General features: G+C 47.8%; 1 protein-coding gene across 3 annotated transcripts in view; it reads right to left on the minus strand.

The window, feature by feature from the left end:
• The window catches only part of HDGFL2 (HDGF like 2), a 945,069-nt gene that overhangs the window by 181,009 nt on the left and 742,193 nt on the right, over positions 1 to 21,867 (minus strand). The window lies entirely within an intron of this gene.

Below are 21,867 nucleotides of genomic sequence, written 5' to 3' on the forward strand. Positions count from 1 at the left end.
ACTGTAATTATGTATTATTCAACAACTTACATTTTAGAAATGGAATTGCAAGACTGGCTTTTTAAAAGATATAAAGTTGACACATACTGGTCTTTGCCAGGCAGGATATAGAATTAGGAAGCTTAATAAAATGATCATACCATTAACTTCTAGTTTGCAATTATTTGAAGAAAAAAAAATCTTGCACTCCTACACATGCATTTGGCACTTAAGAGTGGAGGAGAGGATTACTGCTGCACTTTCCCTCCATTAGCACTTGAAGTGAACAGAGTAAAGAGGGTGAAGAGAGCAATGCAAGGCAAGCTGTGCTTTCATTGAAGAGGGCAACTTAAATAGCCAACTTTGCTACACAAGTGTTCATTTGATTAGCAAAACTACAGAATTGCATAGCAAATTGCTTTGCGACACTGCTTATGTTATGCCTTGATGTATTGTAAAAAATTGAAGAATTTATTAAAATATATGTAGGCCAAGATAAATCTTGGGGAAGCAAGTACTCAAACAATTATAAAAACCAACTAGTATACACACCAAAGTATAACCTTATTAAGAATAGCAATCAGCGGTTCAAGGGGAGTCAAACCTACAACACATTCCGAATGGCAGTCAGTTATTCTTGAGAAGTAAAACCAGGTTAGGTATACTTTTAGAATACAATCTGCATTTCAAGGGTAGATCTGGTCAGTCGTTCGGTGACACTCAGTTACAGAAAACACTTAATAAACCAACCCCTTTAACAGTATAGACCTTGTAAGATATTACAAGAACTCAGAGCTAGTAATGTAACTCATACTTTCTGGAGGGGCCTTGAGCTACTCAAGGATAAGTATGAACTGTGAAGGCATCATGAAGCAAGACACGGACAACAGATTCAATGTTCAAACAAACTCACTTTATTTAACTTAAATGTGAGTATGTACGAAGGCCTCACTTGCCCTAAAATAAGGTGGGATTTCCTTACGTAACGAAATTAAAGACAGTGAGTCAAAGAGTTCAACTTAAAAGTCTGTCTATGTCCAAAACCTATGCTTGCCCTCACAACTAAAGCTAAATAATATCTAGCCATTTTAGCAATAAAAGAAATGGTTGTTCATAACAAACTTGAGATTCTACTGGCTCCTGGCTTATTTATTTATTTGGATTTGTAAAGCGCGCAACAGCTCGAGAGCATCGTGGCGCTGGTTACAACGACATTGTAACTCAGTTTTGTTTTCTGTTCCTTGTAACTAATTTGTGACCTCTTTTTACTGCAACCTATGTAACTAAGTTGTTCAACCCAACCTCACACAGCATGGTATAAAAGACAATAAAAATCACAAGAACATACATATAACCACATTCAAAGGTAAAAAGCAGTACAAAAACACACACAATGAATGGACCTACAGCTACGTGGGAGCAATTGAACTGCTTTTTATCTTTGAATGTGGTTATATGTACGTTCTACTTGTGATTTGTATTGTCTTTTATACCATGCTGTGTGAGGTTGGGTCATACTCAAACCAAACACTTTCATGAGTGTTTTTATCATTATGAACTATTGATTAAAACTAAACAACTGTTGACAACAGTAGCTATACGTACCAGGTCCATTTTTTCAAGACTTAAGGTACCAGGAATTTGGGGTGTACTTTAAGACGTGTGCATAAGATCAGAAAAAATGTTATTAATGATACGAGCTCCTTGATATATCTATATTTTGGGTCATCCCCTGACCGTGCGAGTGTTTTAAAAGGGGTGTTCTGCCTTATATAAAGTGGGGAAGGGGGGAAATGATCAGTGTACATAACATACTATGGTAGAGGAGTGTGATGAACATGCTAAACCTAGAGTATATCATGGATATTACTGGGTTAGTGGCGGTTGAGTTGGCAGGGCACATATGGGCAGAAAGCCATTGTTAAATGGCAGGGCACATTTAACAAGAAACACAAAACCAAGAAATGTGAATTAAACATTTCTTTTGGAAATACCATGTACCGTCTGGTGATAAATTTGTTTGACATTATAAGTACTTCACGCAAGAGTTATATGCAACTGTGCAACCTTATTTAAGGTCAACTGAGAGCACCAGTCTTAAGTACGGTATTATTACCTTACTTTTTCTTCAAATCTGTTTAGTATGATCCAGATGTCATAGGATCTCTCAGAGACTGGTAGCTCCAGGTCAAAACATTGATTCAAACAATTTATCCAAACAAACATTACCTATAAAGTATCTTATTACTGTGGTGCCCACCTACACATTCGACTTCTGCTTTTGCAGAGTTGCCACTCACACGCCTCACAGCTTGTGGCCCTACAGTGATTTCATTTTCTACAAAGACTTCTAAAACATTGTGCAAGAATTTTTACCTACCTGCTCACCTAGACTTTTGCTCAATTAACACTGGCTGTGAGGGTTCCCTGAAAGACTCTTACCTCAGACTTTGTGCTTTAACTATCCCTCAACAAAAGTCACATTAGATAACTTGAGTAGCTGCGAAAAGGTTAATTTACTTTGCATTGGAGGGTTCAAAAACTACTTATCAGCTTAGTATGTGTTAACCATTGTTTTATTCACCCGCAGAGTCGGGTGCTGAGTCTGTGTGGGAGACTCATTAAACACTGTTGCTTTGCTGTGCCTGGGACTGTAGTCCCATTTTGCTGCCTATTACTCTCCACCCTCAAAAGGGCTCTGAAGCCGTGGAGTGGCCGCTGAGTCTTTGTGTTTTCATGTCAGAGGATCGGGGGGTTCGAAAGAAGGCGGCCCCTGCATCCAGGAATTGCTAGAGAAGCGGGAGAGTTTCGCTGGTCTACATCTACAAAATCGATCTACTTTACAACCCTGCCCGTAGCGGGAGGCGGCGTGGGACAGTAAAAACAGCATTAAGCTTGACATTGGCCAAGGGGGCTCCAGAAGCTGGAGTGTAGTTTGGGGCTCATTTAAAAAACACACTGACATTAATTCACAAAGCTAAATCCAGTTAAGGGGCCACCTACAAGTTCCTTCTGTTCCTGTTCTACATATGGTCTTCGCGCTAACCCCAATATAATCCACCACTGCATCATCAGCACACCTTCCTTTTGGTACACCTCACGGACTCTCTGCACTTACCAGATTGTATCGGGGATTCTGCATTGCCCGAGCTGCGTGGAGACAGAAAAGTGTCATTTTGCGTTGTGATGGGGAAACAGTAGCGGCCAGCATTGCAGGGAAAAACAGCAGTGAAGAGGACAAGCCAACTGTCCCACAAGATACCAAAATACTAAGTATAAGAGTCAAAAGTGGAAAAACTACATATCCCAGAATGCCCCACTAGCCAACTAATAGGCAAAGTAGAAGGGACACGAGTGAACAAACAAAGACCCAATCTACATATCGCAGAATGCCCCAGCCGATGCATGTTCAACATAAAAGCCTGAAAAGGGGTAAAGAAATGAGATGGGGAAGACGAAAAACCACGTTTCCATATAACGAGAAACGCTTGCAGGCAGGAGTTAAAAATAAGGCAGGCTATGCGAGGGTTAAGCAGGGAGGAGGAGAATTAGCCTCAGGGGTGAGAAACACATGGCTGGGAACACCCGATGTTAATTGCTGGGGAGGAGGGCCACGGGAGTTAAAAACAGGTGAAAACAACTCAACTTGTCTCTCGCCTTGCAGGAGTGGAAGGACGCTGACGGAGCAAACTCGGACTGGTATGAGGCGAGTTCCCCTTATCGGTGGGCATATAAGAAGGAAAAGAAAAACACACCGAAGTGCCCCATATCTGGCTTGCAGACCGATTGCTCAGTGGATGAAGGCTCCTGAGTAAAAGGAGATTCCAGTGTGAAAACAGACACCGGACGTTTGTTTAAGTGATTCGAAGCCCGAGGCCAGCAAGGAACGGCTGCATCCTGGAAAGCAGTCATCAGCAAGCCGGGGAAAGGTTATGAAACAATCACTGGAGTAGAAGGGCGTGCAGAGAAAACGCTCTAATCCAGTACGAAGTACGCTTGGCTTCGAGGAGGTTTTCCATCCATATTAAAGTGCGAATTGCATTTTTTTTTTAGGAAAGGCTGCATTCCGAAGGTTTTTTTGCTTTATGGACTGCATTTAAGTTGAAACCCGGCTCGCTCGGATTTCACCTTGACTAACTTTACTGAAGAAGGTTTAAAAACCATGGAGAAAGTCCTATGTTACTGATTCTGCCCTATGAAATATAAGTGACACATTTAACAGAGCGTCGTGATAACCTTTGTGATATGTAGTGAGCCAGAGACACCTTTCTGTCTCTGGCTCACTACATAACATGCGTCTGTAGGAAAAAGTGTTTTTCATCTTTGCTGTCATCGGCATGCAAGAGACAGATCCGGAGAAGTAACTGACTCTTTGATCTATTTGGGTTGATGTATGTATGGAATTCCCTCCGCTAAGAACCAACTAGCTATTGCGCATTGTGAATTAGGGGACAGGGTCAGAGCATTTGATTTTGGGTAACCCTCAGCAGCCCCCATACTGCTGCAGTCTCTGAATTTTTCAGCCATAGAAGAGCATCCGTTCGAGTTGAACGGCATGAAACTACGCAGCACAATCCTCCAGGACGACAAATCTCTGGTATGGGATGGTTCCTTTTCTACAGCCGCCCCCCCTTCTACATTGGCCCCACAGACTGTTTTAGGGACTGAAAATAATTTGGTAGTTAACCCCTCCTTCTTGATCCAAGCCCAAATACATACGCAGCAACTGCATTATACACCACAGGCTGGGGTCTCTGCAAACGAAGATCAACAAGTTTTAAGGAACTCATGAAAGCGTGGCATCGAGTATACAGTGACCATAAAGAAAATTCAAAAAAGGAATTGAAGATTACTTCGGAAGACTAAGGAGCAAATGTTGAAGTGCAAGTGACAAAGTGGCTTTGGTTGAGGCCCGGTCTTTGTTAGCATTGCAAGAAGCAAGAGAAGGGGGAAATGCTATTCCAGACTGGGCCATTTTGCAGTGTGATTTATCCTCCGAAAGGGAGGGCCTGGACACCAATATCAGTCGTAAGGTTTGTTGCACTGATGCTCAGGGGGGACCAGATAGAGGGAGAAGTGAGGCACAATAAGTCTCCTAACAAAACAAATGCAGAATCTGATACAGAGACTCCCCTCTTGGCTGTCCAACAAGTGAAACTACATTATCAGCGCTGAATTTCGTTCTGAATTCCCTGGTGTCCATTTTTGAATTATTAAAGACAGAAGTGCAGTCACAGGCAGGGGTCTTGCTGGAACTCACTAAGGAGACGGGGAACTTTGATTAAACTTAGTGGGACTCAATAACACTATCAATTCTGTTCTGGTCCCATGTTTGAAGGATATTCGGCTGGAAGTAGCAAAGCAAGGGCTGGATAACCCAGCCATCCAAGCTTCTTTGTCAACACAAAGGAAAGACAAAGAAAATAATAAGCAGCTCCTCCAAGAACTGCTACAACTGAAACCCAAAAATCCACCAGAGGCAAGTGAATTGGGGGTGAGGGTGGGATCTAAATATTCCGCTGGACGATACCCCTTTTACCGAATCAATTCTGGAAGAATTTAGAAGGTTGGCTAATGTGGCTGAAGGAACCCTGGAAGGAGAAATAATCTCCACAGTCAATCCCAATGGTCCCTGCGGAGGACGCAGGAGGAACCTGCACAAGAATGGATTGAGACGGGCCCTCAGAATTCCAGAAGCAGAAGGAGGGTTCGGAGGAGAGAAGCTAGGAAAAAGAGTTCAAACAAGACCATAGCATTTCAAAGGAAAGAGGCAAAAAAAACAAAGAAGCAAAAAAGTGTAAGAGTAAAGAAATCGGAAACAAATGCCTTCTTTAAAGCTCTCTCAAAACAACCGAGAGAAGATGAGTCGGGGAGAGCCGAAAATCTTAACTCCACAGCCACTATTGGAACAGTCCCAATTGACACTAGGAGCAATGGAGAGAAGCAGAAACCAAAAAGCAGGAGTCCAAGAGGTTGAACCTGCTGATGGGCTACAGCAAATGATTGAAATCACAAATATAAGTGTGGGGCTACAAACAGATTTGCAAGACCCACGGTATAAAAACAGGAGTACTTCAGCCCGTGCCAAGCAACCAGAAGGGCCAAAAAAATGCATTGGAGGGAACAGCAACTTGTGCCATAATGGGTGCAAAAATGAACATTGCACCAATATTTTTAACACATCCGAGTAAGGAGACAGAAAAAATACGAGTACAGAGGAAGTGAGGCTGGGACCAGGCAAGCAATCAATGATCGCAATGAACTCTAATGGTGTTGGTAAGTCTTCAGAGATTAAGGTGGATGATATTCAGGCTCCCCCACTTATCTCAGATCGGATGCGACCAGTTGCCCCACATAAGAACTATGAAGAAACCTCAATGTTCGCTGTGCCGAAGGTCTGGTTTACCTCAGCAGCAAAGAACATCACATCTAAATCCCTTTGTAGAAGTAAAATTCTATCACATTTTTAAAGGATGCCAGACCTCTATTTGTTTGGTTCTAAGGATATAGAGTATGTGCGGTTTCCAGTTAGTCGAAATTCCTTTTTGGTGGAGGTGGGCTTGACATCACGAGAAGCACTTGCTGCCATCCTGGGGGCCTCAAGGGACTTGATGGACCAAGGTATCCTTGTATCCCCCAAGCCCCACCAAAATCTGGTGAGAATTCATCACGCCCCATCCAAGGCTTCTCAGTCCATATTGAGTCAGGTGGAGGATTCAAGATCTGAGGCTTTCGCCAGACGCAGAAGTGAAGCCAGACACAAAAGATAATATCCTTGCACTATTGCCTGAAATATTTACGCAAGTTTTGCAGAAATTGGGAGTGGGACCGAGGTCCCTTTAGGCAGACTGAATTTCGCCTTGTGAGCTGGAATACGTGGGGTCCCAATACCTTCACCCTGAAGAAAATGAAACTCTTATTCTGGGATATATATGTAATAAATCTTCAGGAAACTTGGCTGGTGAATCCCATAGCCATTGAAGGTTACAGTATTTGTACAACCAGCACACCAAAAATCCAAAGGCAGACCCTCAGAGGGACTGCTAATGGCTCTCAAAAACACTACAATTGGAAATGCTATTGTGATTTTTGCAGATAAATTAGGCATTCAAGCCTGTAGGTTCATTCTTAAAGGGCATCTTTCAAGGTGATTGTAATAAATATTTATTGGAACCCCGCTGCTCCAATCAACAAGATTTCATGAAGACCCTGTCAGGTCTGTTAGAAATGAATAAATTGTCCCATGGGAGTGCTCATATAATCCTTGCGGGAGATTTGAATGCACAGTGTATGCCTTTGACAAAGAGCAAGACAATTTTGCCTAAACCACTTCGGAGAACTTTAGCAAAGACTTCACCATTTGATACCAGAACCGCTCATTCCTATCCAGAACACTAGCCCATTAACTTTTGCCTGCCCTATTGACTTGGACTTTTCTGGTGAACTGAAACTATTTGCACTGCCTAGAAAGTATGTGATCTATTCTACTTACTTTTGTCCTTTTAGCTCACTGCTAAGTAACTGAACTGCCATTTGGCTCTTATTTCAGTGGAGCTCAAACTGTCTGCTTAGGGGATCCACAAGTATTTGCCCGCTTAAGAATATTTGTGGTTTCTTGTTTGCTCTAATAACCTTTTCCTTTAACCAATTTCTCAGAGTATTCTAAATGCAACAGTAAGATATTAATGTCCCCAACACCCTAGCTACTGAAGTCACCTGAGGGTGTAGGTTGTGACTGTGGGCCATCCCAAAAGAGTCTTTATTGATTTAAGAGTGTGTGTTGTGAAGGTTGAGTGTTACTATTATATTGCTCCCTTCTGAAGAAGGCTTAATCTGACTGATAAATTAATAATTGTTAATTCAAGAAATCCTGTGTGCAAGTGTTTATTTGAATACTTGTCACTGTGAATCTCTGTAACTCCCCCACAGCTCACATTGACCCCTCTTGAGATAAGCCTGTCTGCTCAGCCACACTACCAACCGGTGTAGTACAGACTTATACCAAAGTTTGGGTTCCTATTGCCAGAAGGTCAAGGTTATTGTAGTGCACACCAAGGGTACTCCATACAATCTTGCCTAACACAGAGGAAGACCTCAGAAACACGCACATGATAAATGGTGAAAAAAGAAGGAACCCACCATTCTAGCAGAATGGCGGTCCTTATGTGCATTAACAGGGCTGATTTGACAGCCTGTTAGTAATAATGACTAAAAGTCATGAAAGTAGTTAGACTGCGACCAGCCATTCAAGTTAACTTGTAAACGTAACAAAAATGTTACCAGCTAGCAAGGGGATGCATTGCATCACCCCCAGCACTCCAGATAAGGTGGGGTGTGCTGGCTCACTAAAATAAATGTAAATGGGAGGGGAATCCCACTTTATGTCTTGGAAACAGTAGTTCGCCCAAGAGGTAATAAATTAAAAAGGGAAGCCTATAGGGGCAATCCAGCCTAAGTCCAAAAGTTATAGGGATCTATAAATCCAAGCACACACTATAGAAAGACATTGAAAGATCACCCTTAAAGAGTAAACAATTAGGTGAGAAGAGGGGGGTTGGAGGGTACAGATTCCTACTCACCTGGAAATAAAGGAAAAATAATAAAGTTCAGAAAAAGTCCAGCGGTTGACACTGGTCAAGAAGATGCATCACTGAAATGAAAATCTTAGCTACCAAGGCCCCCAAAAGGTGGCCCTAGAAGTCCCAATATAGGAATTCTGACTATCGGTAGAACTGTCATACAGGCCATGACTTGAAGAGCCACAAAAAAGGGCCAGATGGCGGGGGAGATGCAGGAGATACTTTACGACCCAGATGGCTACCATTTAGGACCATTTTGGCTACAAAAACAGTAAAAAGGACTACAACTGTGATATAACCTGAATACAGCTTCCACCGGCCTACTGCCCAATATACTTTCATCATGGTGATATATTCGCCCCCTGGCAAGGATGAGTCCTGGTAGACATGTGGGCTACTAGAGGACATCACTTCAATATATGTCGAAGTGACAGGAGGATCTAAATAGAAGTTCCTCCAAGCACAAAAAAGTCTGAAATCTGAAAAACAGCGAAAGGTGTAAGAGACTCGCAGAATTACGTAAAGGAATCACAAAAAAGGAATTGCCAGCCCCTATGTCTAAAATTGGCCGGGCTATCCCTACAACTCTTCTTATATATGTTAGGCACAATTGTATGCAGTACCCTTTGGTTGCACTACAACCCCCCTCCTGGCCTCCTGGCAAAAGAAACCCAACCTTTGGTATAAAACTGCACTATACAGGTTGGTACCGTGTGGAGCAGCCAGGCTTATCTAAAGAGGGGTCATTGTGAGCTGTAAGGGAGTTACACAGACATTCACAGTGACAAGTATTCAAATAAACTCTTACACACAAGGTTTCTTGATAAAACAATTATTACATCATCAGTCAGTTAGAGTAAGCCTTCTTCAGAAGGGGACAATATAAATATATTCAAAACACATACCGTTTCTAAATCAGTAAGTACCCTTTTGGGATGGCCCACAGATACAACCTACACCCTTCAGGTGACTTCAATAAACTACGGTGCTGAGGACATTAATGTATCACAGTTACATTTTAGAAAAGCTTAGGAATAGGTTAAAGGAAAAGGTTATTAGAACATACAAGAGATTACAAATATTCTCAACCATGCAAATACGTTTGCTCCCCCCAACAAGAGTTATTCAGTGAAACAGACTAAGCCAAAGTCAATGGGCAAAAGTCTATATGAGCTGAAGCACTTCTTCGCAGGTAAGTAAGAAAAGTCTTTGCACAACGTTTATGGAAGTCTTTGAAGAAAAAGAAGAATCAATGAAGGGCGACAAGCTGTTAGACTTGTAAGTAGTAGAAGATGCAGGCAACACTACAAGAGGTAAGTTCTCTCAGACTTTGCATACCTTTGGATAGAACAAAAAGTGCAGCAGATGACTTCTGTTCCTGTACAGCTCTGCAGATCTCACTGTTCCTGGGCCTCAGTCGTGGGACAAGAGGGAGGACTTTTGGGGACTGCAATGGGACAGTCAGCGCTCGCAACCGGCAAACTTGAAACAAGCGGCACTTACAGTGTTTCTGCTCCTCGCAACTACTGGCAATAGCAACACCGCAGTTCCTCGCTGTCGAGAGGGGCTTTCCTTGCTTCTGAGGTCCCGCACTCTGTTGAGGGGGGGGGGGGGGGAGACAAGCTCGGTCAGTCCTGCTTCCTGGGAGTCTGGAGGACCTTCCTGGAGCTCTTGGCCAGCTTAAAAGGAACGCACACAAACTGGTGTTCCTCTCCCTGGCTATTCAGATTCCAGCAGCAACTCTATTCAACCAGCTCCGAGAGGATGTCCAGGTGGCTTACTTTGGAGTTGATTCGTCCCACCAACTCAAAGGGAGAAGTCGTCCTTGCTGGAGCTTCTCTGTCGATATAAAAGTGGAGTTTCAGCACAGCAGTAGGGCTTCACCGGGCAAACAAACAGGCCAGGAGTTGCAGCAGGCGTCCTCTTCAAGTTCTTCTTTGGATTCCTTCGTCCAGTGGCCGACTGCCTTCCAAGCCAAAAAGTTTCGCCTTTTATGCAGCTTGCTCCCATTTCATTCCAGCCTAGCTGTCAGTCACCCAGCAGGGTGACTGTCCTTGCCGGACAGTCAGTTGGCCAATCACCACAGAGTGCTTTGGGTCTCCTAGGAGACTAAGCACAGGGAGTTTCAGGCACCTCCCTCACTTCCTGCCCCCGCCAGGCACCCAAGAGCCAGAGGCGGGTTTCACTTGTGAAGCCCGCCAAAGACAAAACAAACAAAAGGGACCAAACCCGGTTTGACGCGCCGAGTAAATCTCAAGAAGGACCTTTCCACAAAGAAATGGTGAAAAAGAAACGGGGCCATTTCCACAAAAATGGCAGCCATGGGTGTTTTGCCATGGCTGCGAACACAGCTCGCAGTAAAACCGAATAAGGATCAAGTTACTTACCTGTAACTGTTCTCCAGCATGGTCTGGCATGGATTCACATGCTCAAATATGCCCCGTCGTCAGGCTGGGAATCCTCAGTAAAGAAAAAAAATCAGTTTCATTTCTGAACTGTCTTTCTCCTAACAGCCAACCACTGAGATCTGGGTCATACTACCCTCGGCCAATGACTGGCCTCTACCAAAGGCCCTCCTCTGGCGGCCATCTTCAGATTTGGTAGCACGTACAGTGGCAGTAGGACCAAGAGAAGAACGGCAGAGGGGTAGGCAAGAGGGTTCGCATGTGAATCCATGCTGGAGAAAAACTGTTATTTGTTCCTTCTCCAGCATGGGGTCCGGCATAGATTCACAAAGAATAAAGAATACATAGCAGTACACACATGCACAACCACGGGAGGTGGCAAGGCTCAACATTAAGCATCTCTTACCTCCTCACCAGGCTCACCTTCAAGCGTACAGGTTGCGCAGCACTGCTTGGCCGACTCAGTACTCATCCCTGGAATCCCTGTCGATGCAGTAGAACTTCGTGAAGGTATGCGTCGACCTCCACGTAGCCCCCCTGCAGTTTTCAAGCAGGGGCACACCAGACAGGAACGCCGTAGTTGCAGTGATCGCTCTGGTCGAGGGGGCTCTTGGACGGCCAGGCAACGGTCGGCTTGCCAACCGGTGACAATGGGTGATGCAGCCGGAGAGCCACCTGCAAATGGAAGCTTTGGAGAGGGCCTTTCCAAGGTTCACAGGGCCAAAGTTCACAAAAAGTTGCATCTTTCGGAAACTCTTCGTGCAGTCCACATAGAACTTCAGCGCTATAGCAACATCCAGCAACACCCAGCGAGTGCAACGTCCTCTCAGCCGGCGACGAAGGAGTCAGGAAGAATACAGGTAACAACAAAGGCTTGTTTAGATGAAAGTCCGACAGCACCTTGGGCATGAAGGAGGGGTGCGTCCGCAGCACCACCCTTGTCTTGTGGAATGTCAAATAAGGTGGTTTACAAGAGATGGCATGGATCACTCCCACTCTTCGTGCAGAGGTGATGGCCACAAGAAAAGCAGATTTCTATGACAGAAACGTCAGTGGCGCCGAATGCATAGGCTCGAACGGGGGACCCATGAGCCTAGTAAAAACCACATTAACCTCCCACGCCGGGGCTGGAGCCTTCACCGGCGGGAACATGCAAAATATAGTCGGCTGACGAACTCCTTGACCAAACAATGCGACCATAAGGATGATCGTCCAGGAGATCTGGTGTAGCGGGAAATAGCCGGCAGATGAACTTTGATGGAAGCATGGGCCAGTCCTGCCTTGGCCAACGTTAACAAATACGGAAGCACCTGCGGAGCAGTGACTTGTAGAGGGTCGATCTTCTGGGTACAGCATGAAACTGCGTACCTCTTCCACTTGTATCCGTAGCATTTGAGAGTAGCAGCAGCTCTGGCCTCAGCGAGCACCTCCTTACAATCCGCTGGGAGATCATAGCCCCCAAACACTAGTGCTGCAGGAGCCAGGCCTTCACGTTCAGCTATCCTGGGTCGCGGTGCAGAAGCACGCCTCATTCCCCGGCGAGAAGATCTGCGACCGACGGAAGCTTGACTGGAGGGGACGCTGACATGTCCAGAAGGTCCGGCTACCATATCTGTCTCGGCCACCCCGGTGCAATGAGGATTATCCGGCACCGGGACCGTTTGAATTGGACTAGTCTAAGAAGCAACAGCAATGGAGGGAAGGCATACAGAATCGGGCCGTCCCAGGGGAAAGAATGCATCCCCCCATGCTCCCCTGGGGAAACCTGCTGGCGAACCTCCGGCACTTGGTGTTCGACGCTGTCGCAAACAGATCAATCTGGGGATTGCGTCATCTGAAGAACAGGTGATCCACTTGGTCCTACTGAAGTTCCCACTCGTAGCAAGAGCGTAGCTCCCTGCTGAGAGTCGGCGATCGTGTTCTTCACTCCTGCTAGGCCCAGTGCCAAAGGTCTTGCGCCTCTTTGGAGAGCGCCAGGGAACTGGTCCCCCACCCCCCTGCTTCTGGATGTAGAACATTGTGGTGGTGTTGTCCGTGAAGACTAGTACCACCTTGCCCTTGAGGGACGGAAGGAAGGAAGGACTTGAGGGCCCAAAACACTGCCCGCAGCTCCCAACACGTTGATGTGCAACGACTTTTCCTCCAGTAGCCACAGGTTTCTTGCATGAAGACTTCCGGATTGCACTCCCTATCCTTCCAGGGAGGCCGTCGTGACTGTCTCCTGATGTGGGGTCTTGAAATCCGGGCCTGCAGACAGATGCGCGTGCACTCCCCACCACCATATAGCTCGACAGAAACTCGAGTGATCTTGTGCTCGAAGCTCCCCACTACTTGTATCGAACGGGCGTCGAGGAACTCCTGTAGTGGACGCATCCATAGCCTGCACAGCAGAATGAGGTATATGCATGAACATCATGCAGAGAGGGACTTGATGGACCTCACCCTTGCAACCTTCAGGGCCAACAGCCGTTGAACCTTGCCCAGGATGGCCGCAATCCTCTCCTCCGATGGCGACACCAGGCACAACACTGTTGAGTCGGGCTCCCAGAAACTGTGTCCTACGATGGAGTCAAGCAGGACTTTGCAAAGTTTATCAAGAACCACAGGTCCGTGCTGTGGTCGACAGCAATGTCCTTTGAGTTTGCCTGGATGAGCCAGCCGTCCAGATACGGGTACACGTGGATCCCTCGTAGATGCAGCTGCGCCGCCACCATGGCCAGGCACTTGGTGAACACTCGTAGTGCCGACTTCAACCCAAAGGGAAGGACCTTGAACTGGTAATGTCCTTGAACCACGAAGCGTAGGTACTTGCTGGGTCCCTTGTGTATGGGGATGTGAAGATGGGCATCTTCCAAGTCCAGCGACGATAGAAAATCCCCCTCTTCCAGCTTTCCTAGTCACTGTCTGAAACTTTTGGGACTTGATGTACTTGTTCAGACGGCGAAGGTCCAGAATGGGCCTACAACCGCCGGTCTTCTTTCGGACGGGGAAATGACGAGAGCACACTCCGGAGCCTCTTTGGGATGAACTCAATCACCGCCTTTAACATGGCCCGTACCTTCAGCAGCAGCTGAGGGACGTGGTTTTCCTAACGGACCACTAGTGGTATCCGTGGACACTTCCGTTGGAACTCCAGGGTGTGTCCGTGGGCGAGAGCGTCCAGCACCCAACGAGATGGTCTGCGACACTGAGTTTGCCAGCTGACCTACCACCGGGGTGAACGGTTGGGGGCCAGACTCCACGGCCGGTTCAATCTTGTTTCGACGAAGCGCCACTTTCGGGGGCCTTGGCGACGACATCCACATCGAGACTAGACACAGCCCCTGTAGGTCTTCTGGGGCGATGACCGGGAGGGCTGGTGGTAGGACGAGGCACCTCCTCCAAATACTTTAGAGGAACTTTGGGATTTCCCTCCAGAAGTCCGAAAGGACGGCAGTCGTCGAAGCGTGCCCAAGGCACGAGCTGTCTCAGTGTCCGCTTTGATGGCCTGGAGAGACTCGTCCACAGTCTTTCCAAACAAATTGTCCCTATCGAAGGGCATGTCCAACACCCTCGACTGAACATGATGGTGGAAATTAGTGGCCCTCAGCCAGCCTCGCCGAAGGCTAATGCTGTTGCACATTTGGCGGAATCTCGTATCAGCAATGTCAGTGGCCACTGTAATGGCGTGGTCCAAGGCCACCTCGCCTTCCTGTAGAATCGTCAATGCTTCAGCCCTCTTGTCGTCGGGAAGGAAGTCCAGGAGGGGGGCCATCTTGAACCAAAGTTCCCTGCCGTAACGCGCCACAATGGCGAGGGCGTTAGCGGCCTTGATTGTCATCGCCACCAACGTGACCACTCATCGCCCATGGCATCCAACTTCTTCCCCTCACTGTCCGGGGGGGATGGGGAGGGCTGGGAAGAGGCCGCCGACGAGGATGAACCCGAAGACGACTTTGTGGCTGCTGCTGAAACCAAACCAGAGTCTAGAGACGGCTGGGACCGTAAGCACTTGGGCGCAGAGTCCGCCACTCTGCATTTCTTCTTGCAGCGATCCGACGAAGGATTCTTCACAAGGGACAACCCCTCATCCCAAATGTCATCCAATAACGGGATCGACAGTACGGTCTTCCTGTTCACCTCCCGGGGCTGGTAAAGGAAACCCTCTTTTTCACCTCCTCTGGAACGAGCTGGTACAGCTCTGAGGCCCTGGAGATCATTGCGTGGAACAAGCCAATCTTGTTGGGCGGAGACGACCTGGCCGGCAGAGACAGGAGATTCTCTCCCCCCCCCCCCCAGGCCGCTGCCGCCGTCCATGCCAGTGCCCGTTGTCACCGTGTCCGGTTCTGTCTCATGTCGGAGGGGAGAGGGAGGCGAGGGGTGAAAAGGCAGAGGGGGTGAACTCTCCTCCTCTTGGATGGTGGTTCCTCCGATGGCCTTGGCACGGCCGGCACAAGGGGCTTCCTTGTCCGGATTTCCGAGCACAAGGTATGCAGAGCCATCAGAATGTCCGCTGCGATATCCACAGGAGGCTGCTGGGGTGGAGGCAAAGGGGACTGGGGCGTTTGCAGCTTAGGCTGGTCTACTCCATCTTCACAGCCCTGTTGCTCCTAGTCGGTCTCCTCGTAGTGATCCCTCTCCTAGGGCCCGTTTTCAACGCATCTCCCCTCCTAGAGGACTGGGACGCTGTTGAGCTCTTCCTCGGAGGAAATGTCTGCCCTGGAAGACTACCATGCCCCCCTTTCTCTGCGACCAAGGGAGACTGTCGGTGAAATGATGGGCATCATCTTCTCTGGCATCTTTTCGATGGGCTGGAAGGAGGACTCCCTCCTGGCAGGCAGTGATACTCTCGCCTTTGGAGCTGTGCCCTGCGAATCCACCCCGGCGGTCTTCGCGAGGGACGCTTCTACTACTTCAATGGAAGTGTGGGCCTTCGCAGTCCTGGCTGAGTCTGCAGCCTTCACCTTAGGGGGAGGGTCGGGGCCCCACTCCCTCTTAGCCTTCCCCGTCGGGCGGGCCAGGGTCTTCAACAGCAAACCCGGATGGTCAGACTTCCTGTTCTTTGAAGAACTTTAGCGTTGGCTCGTGGTCGAAGGTGCTGGAGATGCTGAACTCGCCCTGGCCGCCGAGGAGCCCGTCACAACGGTGCTCGCGGGGGCAGTGGACTTGCGGTGCTTAGCCTTATGTTGGGCCCCCGCAGGAGGGGAGTCCTCAAAGGTCTTAGCAGACCGCTCCGCTTTCTTCTTCTGTGAAGGGGAGGCATGCTGACGGGACTCACCCAGAGAAGGGTCCTTGGCCTGCAGCCACTCGTTGAGGTGCTTGCGTCGGTCGGCCCGCATGCGCGGCACCATCTTCCGACAAGCCACGCAGTAGTCCTCCACATGCGCCTGGTCCGAATGTAAGCAGTAGAGGCACAGGGAAGATCCATCGTCCGAAATAGACGTTCTGTAGGTTGCAGCCGGGGCAAACCTTGAAGTGAGGCACCGGGTCCTTCTCCGCCATGACACGCAGTGGAGGCCTCGAAGAAGCTTCTGGAATCCTCCAAGAAGAAACTAGATGAAAATCCACCCTTGAGGGGTGCTGAAGAATCCGAAAACGGGTCCCCGTTAAACAGATGGTTGATCGGTGGAGCTTGAGGCTCGATTGACCGAAAAAATAAAGCAAAACTATTAGAAAAATCGCAAAATGCAGTAAAAGCTCGAGAGCTACAGCACAAGGGCTCCCAACACTTGAACGTGCGATAAACATCTGAAGATGGCAGCCAGAGGAGGGGCTTAGGTAGAGGGCAGTCATTGGCTGGTGGCAGTAAGACCCAGAGACCAGTGATTGGTTGTTAGGAGAAAGACAGTTCAGAAGTGAAACTGATTTTTTTCTTTACCAAGGATTCTCAGCCCAACGACGGGGAATATTCACGAGCATGTGAATCCATGCCAGACCCCATTCTGGAGAATGGTAGTAAAAAGTAAACCACTGCCACCAGCCTCCAGTTCCTCCCACGTATTCCTCATCTTAGATATCTTGTCTCCCAGCTTTGCTGCTTCGGAATGTTTCTCACCAGAGGGCCCTGTGTTTTTTTTTTTTTTTTAATATCATCCCTGTCTGGTGGTATTGAGGGGTAAGCTGAATGCCTAGTTGAGGTTGCAGCTTGTACCACTAGACTTTCAGGGGATGGATGTTGAGATAGGTATTCCGGATCTGATAAAGATGGCCTGTATTTTGCTACACATTTTTTGTTTACTGCTGAAACCGAATCAGGAGTATTCCAATTTACCATCACCTTTTTTTGTAGTGCCTTATGGAAAGGAAGGACAGGATCTTTTAGAGGACCCTCACACAGGATGTCAGTCATATCACCCTGGTCGAAATTTGGGGAAGCTGCCTTCCAACCCATGAAATCAATGACCCTTCCCATGAGATTTCTATAAATATGATCTGTAGGGTCTGGTCTCTCAAATTCCACTTCAGGCGAAGTGTCTAGGAGACTAGCATTTTGGAGACAGTCAGATCTGTTATCTTGGTATTCGGGTCCACTAGCTCTTCAGGGACCTCTCTGGCTCCAAACCTAACTCCAGCTGAAGTAACATCTTCAGAGAATTGTTCTTCAAAGATGGATGACATGGATCTGAAAAATTCCTGTCTGGGTTGAGGATGGAAACTTTCTCAGGTAAACGGGAGTGGTATCGATTTAGGCATGGGCAATGGCGTCGACTTGGTATCGGGATTAAAGAATGCCTCGATAAAGGCAAAGAAGTTGATAAAGAAGACTGGCTTCGATACAGTCAAGGGTGTCCACTTAAGTAGAGTCGAGTTTCGACGCCGATGTCGATTACGCTACCACAGATTTATGCACCTGAGGTTTTGCCTTAGTACGAGGTGTCAGAGAATTTTCCCCTGATGACACTCTCGACTCTTTCAGCTCTCGCGTGTTTAGTCTTTGATCTCCCTCTGTCACTTTCAGAGTGGGCAGGGGCATGACCTCCACGCGGCATCTTCGAGAGGGTCTGGGCCGCTTTCTCAAATATTTTAAGCATCAAAGCCCTAAAGGCCTCCCATTTTTCAGTGGAATCGTGCTTGGATGGATAAGTTACTCTCCTCTCAGAGGAGGAAGAAGAAGACCTGCGACGTCGCTTTTTTGACTTCTTAGACGAAGACGAGGATTTCCTCGAGGGACTCTTCGATCTCAACCTCCTCGACTCATGTCGAGATTTTTGATTCAATTCTCCCGAATCCTTTTGTCTTTTAGAAGACTTGTAAGTTTCCTCCCCCACTGCCAGCTTACCTCTCTGTTCCCTAGGAGCCTTATTGGACATGGCCTGACAGGAACCGCACTCGTCAAACCGATGGCCTGGGCTGAGACACCAGAGGCAATTCCGATGGGGGGGTCGGTTATTAAAATGTTCCTACCACACTTCTGACTTTTTTAACCCCGTCTTGGGTGTGGTGGGAGTAGATGACGAGGACATCATCGAGAAAAAACCTGATGCACTGTTTTCGTGACACTAACCAGTTGCTCAGAAAAACAGAACTGAACGGGCGCGGCCCGAGCCCTTTATACAGCCAATGATGTCGACGCTCGACGGCGGCCCTCGAGGGAACTACGACTCTGCGGCCTCGAACACAGCGCTCTCTAGTGAACCTTATTTTCCGAAGCAGGAAGGGTGGACGTCAAGATGTCCAAGATGAGGAATACGTGGGAGGACACAATCCATTCGAAAGGGTAACAAAAATGTTACCTGAGAAGCTAGACAAAGGGAATACTACGTAACCCCTCCAGCACGCTATTGTAAGATAGTGTGTGCTGGGTCTAGAAAGTTACAAACGGAAGTAAAGTCAATTTCACTTTACTGCTCTGGGAAACAGTTTATCACAGAGAAGGTATTTAAACCTTTGGGAAATCTGAAAGACTTCCCTGTGCCACTGCACTGAAGGTGCTGTGTGACACAAGGTAAAAGATGATGTCTATGGAGTTTGTCAGACTCCATAACCAAAAGAAACAGTACAAAATCACAATAAAACACGAGAGTGGGAAAAAGGGTCTCTCACTCTCCAGGTAAAAAAATAAAGTTCTCAAAATCCAGCAAAGTTGCTGGGGGTCTCTAAGGTAGAGGGAACTGGCACATTTCTGAGAATTTTCCCCAACAACGAGGCTGGGATACTGCCTGTAAATATCACAGCCCTAAAGACCTGGAGCAATATAGGCGCCCAGATACAACTCATCCTGATAAACAATCCAGTTGGATTAGTCTGGGCCGTCCGCCTGCCCTATCATTTTTAGAAGAGGCCAATGCTTCCTCTACATCCTGCAGAGTAATACACAATATGTAAGTACCTATTTTGCCTTCAATAGCCAAGGGATAGGTTAACGGAGGGGCTGCTGCATAAAGAGCACTAAAATAAGCCCTCCATCTGTCTCCACGATTGCAGTCCACCTTTTGGGAGTCCCCCTTAAGGTCACTATCAGAGACCAAATTCCAAAACAAAACATTATCGCTCTAAATGGCAGGCTTTGTGCGGTCCCTCCCATTTCCCTTTTAGAAAATCGGTCCATAATAGAGTATGTTTTTTATAATGGGTTCTCAAAGAACGAAGCAGAGGCCCATCAACCCCTAATGGGTCTTTGAGGCACATTCTCAATGTTTCTTTTTGCCAGTCAAAAAAAAAGGGGGGGGGGAATCCTGGGAGTGCCTCTGCCAGACATTAGTCCCGGTTACGAGAGCCTTACCCAGATTCTTTGGCTCACCATCTTTCACACAGGAAAAATATCCAAAACAGATCAGTCCGTCCTGCCCTTGGTCAGTCCAGCACCGAAATTCTAGGCAATTCTCTGAACAAGAGAACAGCAACCCGAGACAAATGTGTCGGTTTGGTTGGACCTCATCAGTAGGTTGGGACTGTGCCTCTCCAAGGAAAGTGAGCAAGGGGTCCACGTGTGGATTCCCCTAGTAACTTGGGATGAGACCCAATTATTTGCATAATTAAAGAAACTTTGGGTCTCTACAGTGAGCTTATCTTCCCCAGGCTGCTGAAGGCTCCTGCTCATGGGATCATTGTTTTTTTAGTGCACAGCTTGACGATCTTTAGCATCCTACCGATGTTCTCTTTCCGAGACCCCACCTTTCAGGTAGACTGAAAAAATACCTGCTATGTGTTGGGTGCAGTCACAAAGGTTGGCTCAAATATTTTTAATAGTAGAGCCATAGGGATTTGCTGAGAAAGGTAGTACAGATAGAAAAGTGGGTGATAGATTGCTTTGTAAGTGGTACAGAAATTATAAGTTACTCACTGTAGTGACTAACGTACTCTTAGTCCTAGTTAGTCCCCTTTCCTCCATACTGTATGGGCGTCCCTTCCTAGGGACGGGAGACGACCAGAAAAAACCTTCGCCTTTAAATTTAGGAGGCGCGCGGGGGTGCAGCCATGGGAGCATGCGCTGCCCTGACTCCACCCTCCGGCGCCACACCTCAGTCCCCACTGGCGTGTCGACAATATATTAATATTGCCTAATGACACCAGTTTTATTTTGTTGGGGGGGGGGGGGGGGGGGGGAAGAGTACATTAGTCACTACAGTGAGTAACTTATCAAGCTTGCGTCCCGTCCCCTTTCCTCCATACTGCATGGGCGATTTCAACTGAATGTAGCACTAGGGTGGAGCGGAAACCATCCTTAAGCAAATAGGTTTCTCAGCACCGCCTGTCCAAAAGCCACGTCTGATCTAGAGCCGGCGTCCAAACAGTAATGCTTGCAGAAAACAGAAGGGGTGGTCCAGGTGGCTGCACTGCTTAGGACCTGCCTCGGGACCTGCCAGCCGACCGCATGGGCATGCATGTTAGCTGAAAGTGGCTTGTGCTGCCCCCTCCTAGGCCTCCTTGATGGCCGAGACCATCCACCGTGTTATAGAGGCATTGGATGCCCGATACCCGGGCCTTGACCCACCGAAGGTGACAAACAGTTCGTCCGACATGCGGAAGCCCTTGGTCCTGTCCAAGTAGAATTGCAGAGCGCTTCTGACATCCAGACAGTGCAGAACACTCTGAGCCTCGTCCTTAGGCTCAGCAAAGAACGTAGGTTGGACTATTTCCTCATTCAAATGGAAAGCTGAGGGTACCTTTTGTAGGACTGCTGGGTGTCCCCGCAGGACTACCTTATCCTTCTGAAAAGTACTATATGGCTCTGATGCCACCAGAGCCTGGATCTCAGACTCTGCAAAACGAAGTGAGGCCCACTAGCAGGGCTGACTTAATGGTGACCAGCCTGAAGTCCATGGACGCCATTGGCTCAAACAGCTTGTGCGCTAAGGCGCCCAACACTCCATTGAGGTCCCACACAGGGTGTGGTTTCTTAATGGGCGGGTAAAGTCTGGCAAGGCCCCGTCAAATGCCTCGCGACTATTGGGTTGGAAGAGAAGACCTCCGAGTTTCTGTAGGCCCCAATGGCTGCCAAATACGTCCGCCATGTGTCCGCCTGCACGCCCGAGTGTGCAAGGTGAGGCAATAAGAAGAGCACATCGTCCAACTTGCACATAAGGTGGTCGATCTTCGAGTCTGCCCAGTGAGAACCTAGTCCACATTTGTACTGGCTACTGGTAGCCTTGCTCCTCGCACCCTGAATGATCTCTAGGTTAGCCTGTGAGAGGCTGAGGAGCCTTAGCGTGACCTGCTCAGGAACCATGTTGCAAGGGCTAGTTTTTGTGGCACGGGTGGATGATCCGGCCACCCTGTTGCGCCAGAAGATGTGCTGGGCCCGTCGGAAGGTGAATGGGTGGCCTTTACGAGCGGCTGAGCAGCTCCGAGAACCATGGTCTCGCCGGCCACCTTTGAGCTACCAGAATGATGCTGAGGTGACAAGATTCCTCTATTTTGCAGATCACCCTGTGGACCAGTGATGTGGGCGGGAGGGCATATGCGGTCATGCAGTTCCACTCAAT

Source organism: Ambystoma mexicanum, chromosome 1p, assembly GCF_040938575.1.
Source record: "Ambystoma mexicanum isolate Mex_15411 chromosome 1p, UKY_AmexF1_1, whole genome shotgun sequence".
Classification (NCBI taxonomy): domain Eukaryota; kingdom Metazoa; phylum Chordata; class Amphibia; order Caudata; family Ambystomatidae; genus Ambystoma; species Ambystoma mexicanum.